Source organism: Lathyrus oleraceus, chromosome 7 (genome assembly GCF_024323335.1).
Source record: "Lathyrus oleraceus cultivar Zhongwan6 chromosome 7, CAAS_Psat_ZW6_1.0, whole genome shotgun sequence".
NCBI lineage: Eukaryota > Viridiplantae > Streptophyta > Magnoliopsida > Fabales > Fabaceae > Lathyrus > Lathyrus oleraceus.
The window spans coordinates 74,542,364-74,553,020 of record NC_066585.1 but is presented as its reverse complement, the minus strand read 5'-3'; positions in this window follow the sequence as shown (position 1 = coordinate 74,553,020).

Below are 10,657 nucleotides of genomic sequence, written 5' to 3'. Positions count from 1 at the left end.
TGTCCTTCATGGAGAACCCAAGTTAACGTCTTGCCAAAGCTGGATTTTAGTTAATTCCCCCTTGTGTACTAATAAGAGGCATAATAGAGAACTCTCCGCACCTATCAATAATCTCAACATCGTCATAAACAAAAGAATAACAAGATATGTCATCATTGGTGAGAGACATAAGTCTTTGGGACCACCTTAAACAATCCTTGTTTTGTTTGAAGATGAGAGGCTGCGGCAAGTGCAAAATAAACCACTTGTACAGTAAAGGCGCACAACAGACAATGGTTCCACCTCCTTTAGAAGTTCTATGATGAATGTAGAAATAGGTATCACCGATCAGAGTTGGAACTGTATTCCTAATCAAGAAGATCCTCATAGCATTAACATCAACGAAGTTGTCAATGTTGGGAAACAAGACCAACCCGTAGATGAGTAAGGCAAGAATAGTTTCAAAGGCCACTGTGCTACCAACATTAGCAAAAGAAAAGGCTTTCTCAATCAAAAATTTCAAACCGAATCCTCTGATATCTCCTTTGAAAGTGAAATTGGCATCTGTGTTAGAGTCATCATTCCATCTTTTGGATATGACCGGCTTAAACGACTGCTCGTCACCCATTAATATTCTCAAGAGAAACTCGTCCGAGTGTAGTATCGCATAACGACTAATTCAAGTCTAGACATGAATAGACACCGCACCACATCCTAAAGTTCCAAGATGTTTTAAGGGTTCTAAGGTCCTCATCTTCTCGGGATCATAGGTCTGAAAAAGTAATGTCAACTACGACTACTCGTGTGACATCAGTAATTCCAAATGGGCCTCCACTGAATGGGGGATCTCAAGTCAGCTTATTAAGGATTAACTCCACTTAAGCCAAACATGATTATACCATCCTCCTATCATAAGAGCTCTCAAGTCTGGGTATAAGACTTATCTCACCACACATAGATCACTAAGCACCAGATAGAACAAACAATAATAAACAACAACAAACATAGTATATACACAACACAAAGATGGGCTTAACCCACTAGGGACTACTCCCCAGGAGAGTCGCCACTTTTCTTTAGCGGTAAAAAATTTGAGATTAAGCTATCGATTAACTTAACTCGCAAAGCAAGAGTCACCATCACACTTTTATTATTTCCAAAGGAAAAAAGAAAAAATACGAACAAAACTCGAAGAAGTTTTTAAAACAAAACTAATAAAAGAGATAAGGGTCTGGGGGTTAGTTATGCAAAGGGAAATTATTAGCACCCTAAACATCCATGGTACTCCATGGGAACCTCTTGGAAAATGTTACATTTTTGTTTGAAAAAGGTGTTATTTGCAAAAGATTGGAGAGATGGGAAAAAAAAAAGTATATTTTTCTTATTTTTTGTGTTTGCCAAGATATTTGAAGTGTCATGCCTAATTACCAACAAAGTGCAATGGAGGATCAAAACCTCGTAGTTCATGGTAAATATAACAAAGTCGTTTGTTCTGATTAATTCATTTTTAAGGAAGGAAATTTTGTCATTTTAAGGAGAATACTCAACTAGTCACCCACAAGTATAAGAACTTTGCATCATCATGAGAATGGCTCCAACTTGGATAAGGATCAACAAGTATGTCACTGGCTCTCTTAGATGAAAAAGAATTATCATCAATTCAATGGATATAGAAGAATTATATCTCAACTATGGAAATGACTTATGTCTAATGCCTTGAGAAAAATTTTAAAAGGAAAAGGGCACAAAGGGCACAAAAATGATTTGAGTGAGTTATGCATTTTTTAAGTCTTTTGAAATTGGTCTCAATATGCTTAAGATGAATTAGCATTTACTAAGGATTTTTTTTGTTGAAAATCACTTGATAAAAGTCAAGGTTTATTGAGAAAGTGGTTCAAGTTTTAAAAAATAAGAAGGTTTTAAAAAAGAGAGAAGATTTTGAAAATTAAAGAAGGGGAAGATAAGAAGAGACTATCCTAAAGCATAAAGTAAAAGCTGGGGAGGAAAAATAAAACCAAGCAATAGCAAGCTTTAAGACATAAGTCAAGCAATAATTCCCTCATTTGGATTAAGCCTCAAGCAAGCCAAAATAAGAAAATAATAATCTGTGTATCTGATGAAACCAAAATAACCATGCCAAGTCTTCATAAAAAACCCAAAGTCAAATGTACCAGATGAGTTCTAGGGTCTCAAATCACAAGTCCAAAAGAAAAGGTCAAGATCCTAATTCTAAGTCCATAACTACACAATGATGCCAAGGGTAGTAACCACAAGTCCATGAATCAGGATAACCAAGTTTCTTTTTTTAGGTTTTTTCTTTATTAATGTCTTTTTTACAATGATATGAAATTAAAGTCGAAATGGAAAAAGAACAAATGACAAAATCACAAAAAATATGATATGGGATGCTAACATAAAGTATAAAGTAAATGGCATAAAGATAAAAGCATAAAGTAAATGGCATAAAATAAAAGTATAAAGTAAATGACATTTGAAGTAAAATTTAACACAATAAAATGTTAGTAAAGGATGTTAGTAATCAAAGATGAAGGATGGTTTGGTTATTTTTTGGAGAACACTCAAATATTCACTCACAAGCATGAAAATATGAACCTATACATCATTTATGATAAGGGATCCAACTTGGATAAAATCAACAAGTATTCCACTAGCTTTCTGTAAGACCCCAGTTTTGACCCTAAGATCCCTCATGTTATCTCATCATATGCATTAGCTTTGGGATCAGACCTTGACATCCTCCTTACCCATCATTCATTGGATTTGCATTGGGAGAGATTACCAAGCACATTTTATTGTATCATACTTCTTTTTTGATTATTTACTAAGCAAAATGCCAAAAATATGTCAATATATAGTTTGTTGCTTTTGTACGTAGTATGTGTGTTCACCCATGCTCCATCAAGCTCATACCTAGGGTTTAAGACCCTTAATGCAAGGAGACTAATCAATATATGGTTTAAATTGGTTCTAGACATCATATACGAGTCCCCATGATCTTCACATATCATTTTGATCAAGAATTCATCAAGAGTTTGAAGCTTGTTTGCTTTGGAAGCCATAATTCATCTGGGTATCTTGTGTAACTTCCTTAACAAGTTTCTTCATCAGTTGATCAAATATTTCAAGGGACACTTCATATTATATCATATTATACATATATGATCCTCCATGAGTTCCAAATATCAATAGAATGTCATGTTTGCAAGGTGGTTCATGGTGGTTGACCAGAGAAAATCAACTGGTCGAAACTGGGGTTCCCTAGAACCTATCTCCTACAATTTATATTTTATAAAAATTATTCCAAGATAAAGGTTACTCCTTATGACATTACAAACAACTTTCATGTTGAACTCAAGAGTTAGTTTTTCTTGGAAAGTCATTTTTAATGATGAAAGATTATAGGTCATTTTGTCGAACCCTAGTTAAAAGGTCAACTTCCAAGAACCATAACTTGCTAAATTTTGATGATATTAAACCCATTCAAAGTTCATGATTAAATTAAATATATCCTCTACAACTTTTATGTTTAGAATTAGTTCAAATTCAACTTGAAAATACATGTGCCAAGAGGAAACATTATAGGTCATTTTGGGCCATTACCATTGAACAAGTGATTTTCCTCAACTTCTAAAATTCACAACTCCTTCATGACAATTCCGAATGAGGTTTGAAAGACGTACAACTTTTATGAAGGAAATTTTTCGATTTGACTCCCATAGAAAAAGTTATTCAAGGTGGAAGAAGTGAACATTTGACTTGGTACTTAGAAATATTTTAAATATGTTTGACTTTCCAAACTTCCACCTTAAAATTTATCATTATCCAAGCTTCAAATGGAAAAGTGTTAAACATGAAAGTTGTTACCCTTGATCTCACCTTTCCAAAAAGTCCGAGATCATCTCATTTGGCCAAGAAATGAAGGATTTGCATGTGGGTTGTTTTCAAGGGCCCATTTGGATGAATTTCACCTTCACTTTCCAATTTCAAATGCATAGCCTCATGACATGATTTCAGAATTGAACTCAAGTAACTTTGGACCTGAATATATCACTTGATGAGCCTATCACACACCCATGCAAGCATGGAAAGCAAATTGATAAATTTGGCAAATTTTGGAAGTGTGTGGAAATGAATTGCATTGGCTATAAATACAACCCTCATGGCTCGAAATTAAGGACCTCATGCCCAAGCTTTGAACTTGTAATCCAAACCCTTACCATTAAAGGATAATCTCGAAGGTTTTCATTTAAAAATCGAGCTTTAAATCCAGGGATTTATTTGGTCCAGTAAACCTCCTACAAGCTTCTGAAGCCAAGCCAAGGACAATTGGAAGCAAGATCAAGCAAGGCTAAAGCTCCTTAGAAGGTGATTTTTCATAATTTTCATCTCTTCGATTCTCACTCAATTCTTCACTATTATTTGTGGTTTTTGGTTGGCTGAAGTCCTACCAATGTATGCAACAAGATTGAGTTGCTTTGAGGTCAAATCGAAGCAACTCAGTTCATGATCCTCAAAATTCAAATCCCTATATCTCTTAATATACTTGGAATTTGAGACATTTAAGGCCAGATTCGAGCTCCTGGACATTTTTTCTTTAAATCCATTTCCTTGTTTTTCATTTCCATGGTGGTTGGTGGTGGGCCAGAACGGTGAGGTCCATTGGAGAAGACAACCAGAGCTAGGGCTCCGGTGATGTGGTGTCATGTCTCCTGGCCGTTTGATTTGTTTGAAATGTTTTAACCTTAGCCATCTGTTTTGATTACCAACCATGTGACGAGTTGAATGAAGACTACGGTGGATATCACGCGCGTGACCATCAGATTTGTCACCTCAATTAATGAGGGAGATCTGATGGCCCTTGTTTTTTCTATTTTTATTTTAATTTCTGATTTTATGTTTAATCCTTTTATTTTGTTTAATTCATATTAATTTCATTTTTAATCAAAAAATACGGGACATTCAAAAAATCTTTAAATATTTTTCTCTTCCATATTCTGAATTAAAATTATATTTTGGATTTACTTTGATATTTTTCATGAATTAAATGTTTTTGTGCATATTTTTAATTGTTTAAAAATACTTCTGACTTTTCAAAAATTATGAATTTTTTTATCTAACGTCCTTTGACCTTGTTTGACCTAGGATAAATCTCTTGGCAATATATTTGGTGTTTTGAAGAGGTTTTAGGTTTTGACCAATTTAAATTGTATTTTAATACATTTTTAATTTAATTTTTAATTGATTGAATGTGTAAAAATTATGTTGAGCTATTTTCAAGGCCTTGTGATGTTTGACTATTTGTTTGGGCCTTGGTCAAGGTTGATTTGACTTTTGTTGGATTAAAATCATTGGATTTAGGGGATTGATGAAATATACATTTCATCTCCCAAAATAAATGAATGGTCTTAATTTGATAAAATTCCTCCCATGACCAATTTGTGTTTCTCTCACTCCCATCCCTCTTGATCTTCATCCCTATTCTTTCCTATTATTTTCATTGACCAATGAAATCTCTAATGTCTTAAGGCTAATTGGTCCATCAATGACCTTGTCTCAGATGAACCAATACAAGTATAGATGAGATAGGTCCATCCCTCTTGGTCTTTTCTTTTAGTGTGTGGTACGTTTTAGGAGTTTGGTTTATTATACCAAATCTCTAATATGCATTAACACCTAAATTTTTATTTCCCGACCTCAGTTATTTGTGACTTCTACATAAGTCCAATTACGATTGCTTTACATAGAGCTAAATTTGACCCTAAAGGCATAGCATTCTAGTAAGTGAGATTGTAAGTCTCCCATCCTTCATGGTATTGTGTGGAAACTTGACCTTTTTTACTTCCTATAGAAGATGTCTTGGTTTAAGGATCCATGCTTGTGAATGGATGGTTGAGTGTTCTCCAACGAATGACTTAATCCATTAAAAAAAACACCCTAACACTTGACTAACATTTGACTAACTCTTATTAATATTGCTTTACTTTCAAGTGATTCACTTTATGCAATTTAACTTTCAGTCATTTATCATTAATTGCCATTTACATTTCATTTAACTTGTTTATGTTTATGTCATTTTCACTTTGCTCATTTGAGCCATATCTTGTGATTGTATATATTTGTTTGTGCATTTTGAGTTTGTTTGTGGTCTTAGGACCTTAAAATACTTAATAAACAACAAAGAAACCCTAAAAAATGTTTGGTGGATTGTTGATCTTGATCTGAACTATTGGACTTAGAATTAAGCAACATTCCCAATGCAAAAAGGACTTGGCCGATGCCAACATTTAGAAACCAAGTTATTGTGAACCGAGCATTCATATGATGCAAGCCTTGGGACTCTGTTTGAATTCATTTGTTGCTTTGTCTTGGTGCTAATTGTTATTTTAATCTTGTGTCTGATGCTTTCTTCTGAGTTGATCAACGAATATTTCATCTGATACATGAGAAGACAAAGAAGACTCCTAGCTATGGAGTTGCTTGCTTGGATATGACTATCTTTATTTGATGCCTTGATCTTCATGATGTCTGGATATTTCTAATTTCTTGTTGATTATTGCTTGATTCAAACTCCAAGGGAAAATGGGTTTCTATATGACATCTTGTCTGTTGGATTACATCCCATTCAGATCTTTTCAACTCTTAACTTTTAATTTTATGCTTAGGAGAGCCTCTACATCTCCTCCCACTTATTAAATTTCAAAATCTCTCCTCCTTTTCAAAAACTTTCTTTGCTTCTTATTTCAAACTTAGACTTTGTTTAAATGATTAGTAATTTGGCCTTATGCCATTGAATTTTCAAACTCTTTCTTAAATCAAATCTGTAAATCAACTTAATCATATTGACTTAAAATTTTAAAAAAGACAAAAATAACTAACAAACCCATTCAATTTTTTTGGCCCCCTTGGTGCCTTTTCATTTAAATTTTTGTTAAAAGCAATTCACCAACTTTAAAATTGTTACCACGGACTACGAGGTTTTGATCCCTCATTTTTATGTTGGTACGTAGGCACAAGTCCGAAGGTCTTGTCAAACACCAAAATATAATCAATGAATTCTTTTCTCATCCCCACACTCTATTTTTCTCAAACATCTTTATACCAAAAACATATACACACATAAAAAAGGGCTCCCTAGGAGAACCTAGGACACTTTAGGTGCTAACATCTTCCCTCTATGTAACCAACCCGCTTACCTGTAATCTCTGGCATTTTATTAGTTTTGATTTGAAAACGTCTTATCTTTGGGTTTTGTTCGTACTTTTCCCTTTGTCCTTTGGAAAAATAAAAGCGCGGTGGCGACTCTGGTTTTATTGACGTTAAGCTTATCCATAGATTAGTGGTCATGAATTTTACTGTAACATAAATTAAGTGGCGACTCTACTGGGGAGTAGTCCTCAGTGGGTTTAGCCTACTTTTTTATATGTATATATTTGTGTATTTGATGTTTTTATATTTGTTTGTACGATATAATTTGTCTATTGTGCTTGGTGATCTCTGAGTGGTGAGATAAGTTCTAACCTGAACTTGAGTGAAATTAAGATAGGGGGATGGTATAGTCATGTTCAACTTGTGTGGAGTAGTCCTTAAAAAGTTGGCTTGACACCCATCTACCCAGTGGAGACCCTTTTTGAGTTACTGATGTCACACAAGTTATTTGTGGCTAGGCATTACTTTCTTTGATTTGGGGTCCGAGAAGTTGAGGACCGTAGAACATTTAACCCAACTTGGCCTCTTTAGGACGTAGTGTGGAGACTGTTCAAGTGTAGACCTGATAACAGTTGTTACGCGATACTACACTCAGACGAGTTTCTCTTGAGAATATTAGGGGTTGATGAGTTAGTCATCCTAACCTATAATATCCGATAGATGGGATCAAGACTCTAGTAACTTTTTAGAACATGATCTACAAGTTTTTATCCTTAGTACACTCCTTTGGGATGGTTCTTAACTTGAATCAATGCTCCTGACTCACAACAAACCATTTGATTCTCGGTTGATCCAATCAAGTCTCGTCAAAACAAATGGAACTTGGGTGTTAATAAGGTGAAAACCATAATCCAACAAAATGGATGATTGATCTTGACGATGACTTGATCCATCCCTTGACCTTTGTTTGTGTTTTTTCCTTGGGTGTGATCGCTTGTTTGTGATTGTTGCATTCATGCATACATGCGCATCATAACATTCATCACAAAAAAATGAATTTCAAGGAATTGAGGTCTTATTTGCAAATACTTTCAGACCATGGATTATGGACGAAGGAACACTAAGAAATACAGTTTCAGATGTCCTGATTTGAAAGAGCTAAGGAAGTTGTCATCCTTTGTATTAGATCCCTTGGACTTCAAGCTACGTCATGTGAAGCTTTTGTCTGTGTTATCTGCTGATGTGGTTGAAGGACTTCTAAGTGTTTTGGTTCAGTTTTATGACCCTTTCTACCGGTGCTTCACTTTTCCTGATTATGAGCTTGTGCATACATTAGAGGAGTATGCCCATCTCTTGGGAATACCTGTATTTGACAAGATGCCTTTTAGTGGATTGGAGGAGATTCCCAGATCTCATATCATAGCTGAAGTTCTTCATTTGAAGAAATCTGAGATTGATGATCATTTGATGAAGAAAGGAGGTATTCTTGGGTTGACTTCTGAGTTCCTCATTAGTAAAGCTATTGTCTTTGCTCAAGCCGGTAGTATGGATGCTTTTGATGACATCTTTGTATTGCTCATCTATGGTCTAGCTTTGTTCCCTAACATTGACGATTTTGTTGCTGTTAACGCCATTAGAATCTTCTTAATTGGGAATATTGTTCCTACTCTATTGGGTGACATGTATTTTTCTTTGTATTTGAGGAATTCTAAAGGTGGTGGGACTATTGTTTGCTATGTTCCTCTTTTGTACAAGTGGTTTATTTCGCACTTGCCTCAGACGCCTGCTTTCTTGGAGAACAATCAATGTCTACGGTGGTCTCAAAGACTTATGTCTCTGACTAATGATGATATTGTTTGGTATGATTCTTCATTGAGTAGTGTGGACATTATTGAAATTTGTGGTGAATTCTCTAATGTGCCTCTCATTGGTACACAAGTAGGAATCAACTACAGCCCTTCTTTGGCTCGTCGTTAACTTAGGTTTCCCTTGAGAGACAAACCTAATAACACTTAGTTAGAAGGTCTTTTCTATCAAAAGGGTCAAGATCCCCAATGTTTGAAGACGAAGATGGTACATGCTTGGCATAATGTGCATAGGAAAGGAAGATCCGAGCTTGGTCCATGCATCTGTGTAGCTTTGGAAGCTTACACTACTTGGGTGAAGAAGAGAGCTTTGGAGTTGAAGATGCCTTACGCTGGTGAAAGACTTATGTATTTGGTTGTGGATGATCCATAAACTCTCCCTAACCAAGATATAGAGGGGTTAGAATATGCACTCACCAAGATGAAGCAAGAGAAAGATATGTGGGAAGAGCGGTTCCATGCTTTGAGCTGAAGGCATGAGGAGCTACAGCTTGAGTCGAAAGACAAGGATACTCTTATTGAACTTCTTGAAGACGAGAAATAAAGAGACAGAGAGAGATAGAGGGTCTACCTTCCTCTAGTATGCCTCAACCTTTCGGTGCTTCGAAGAAGATTGTTGATCAGCTAGTTCTTTAGAAGGGTCAAATGAACACACCTTTTGAGTCTGACATTCAACGCATCCGAAGGAAGTACGCACCAAAATTAAAAACAATGACATAATTTCAAAGTAAAAATGGCACTGAGCTCGAATATGGCCTCAGTTCACTCTAACTCCAAGTATATTGAGAGATACATGGAGTTGAAATTTGAGGTACATGAACTAAGTTGCTTCAATTTAGCCTCAAAGCAACTCAATCTTCTTGCCTATATTGATAGGACTTCAGACAACCAAAGAATCAATAGAATTGAGAAAGAACTTGAGAGAATCAAAGAGATCAAAATTTCTTGAAAATACCTTCAATGGAGGTCTGGATTCAACTGATCTTGATCTTGCTTGTGCTTGATCTCACTCCACTTGCTTGCAGAAGAAGGATGGATGCTTACAAGGTTATGGATTCCTGGAGATTTGAATTTCAAAACAGTGGAAATTCAACCTCAAATTCAAATGAATTTCTCAGGTTTATCCTTTGCAAAGTGAGGGTTTGAGATGGGGAATCAAAGCTGGCGCGAATGTGTCTTCATTGCTGAGCATATGAGGCTCTATTTATAGCTGAAACCATTGATATTTGCACACTTGAAATCACTTTCCAAATTTGGTCATTGATGATGCATGGGTGCATGGGCGCGCATAGGGCCATAAAATCATTGCCATAAGTCCACAAATGAATGTTAGATAGTCTGAGTTTAGCTTGGATTGCAAGGCAAGTGTGCATTTGGATTTGAAGTTTGATCCTTGCCAAGTGATATCAGCATGTTCATGCCATGCGCAACCTATGCATTCCTTGTCCAAAATGAATGAATTTGAGCTCTTTGGAAAGGTGAGATCAATAGGAACAACTTTCATGTTCAACACTTTTTCATTTGGAGCTTGCGACTTGGAGAAATTTGAGGTGGAAATTTAGAAATTTTTGACATATCAAAATTTTTCTAAGTGTCAAGTCATATGTCTCAATATTCCACCTTGCATAACTTTTAATATGAGCTTC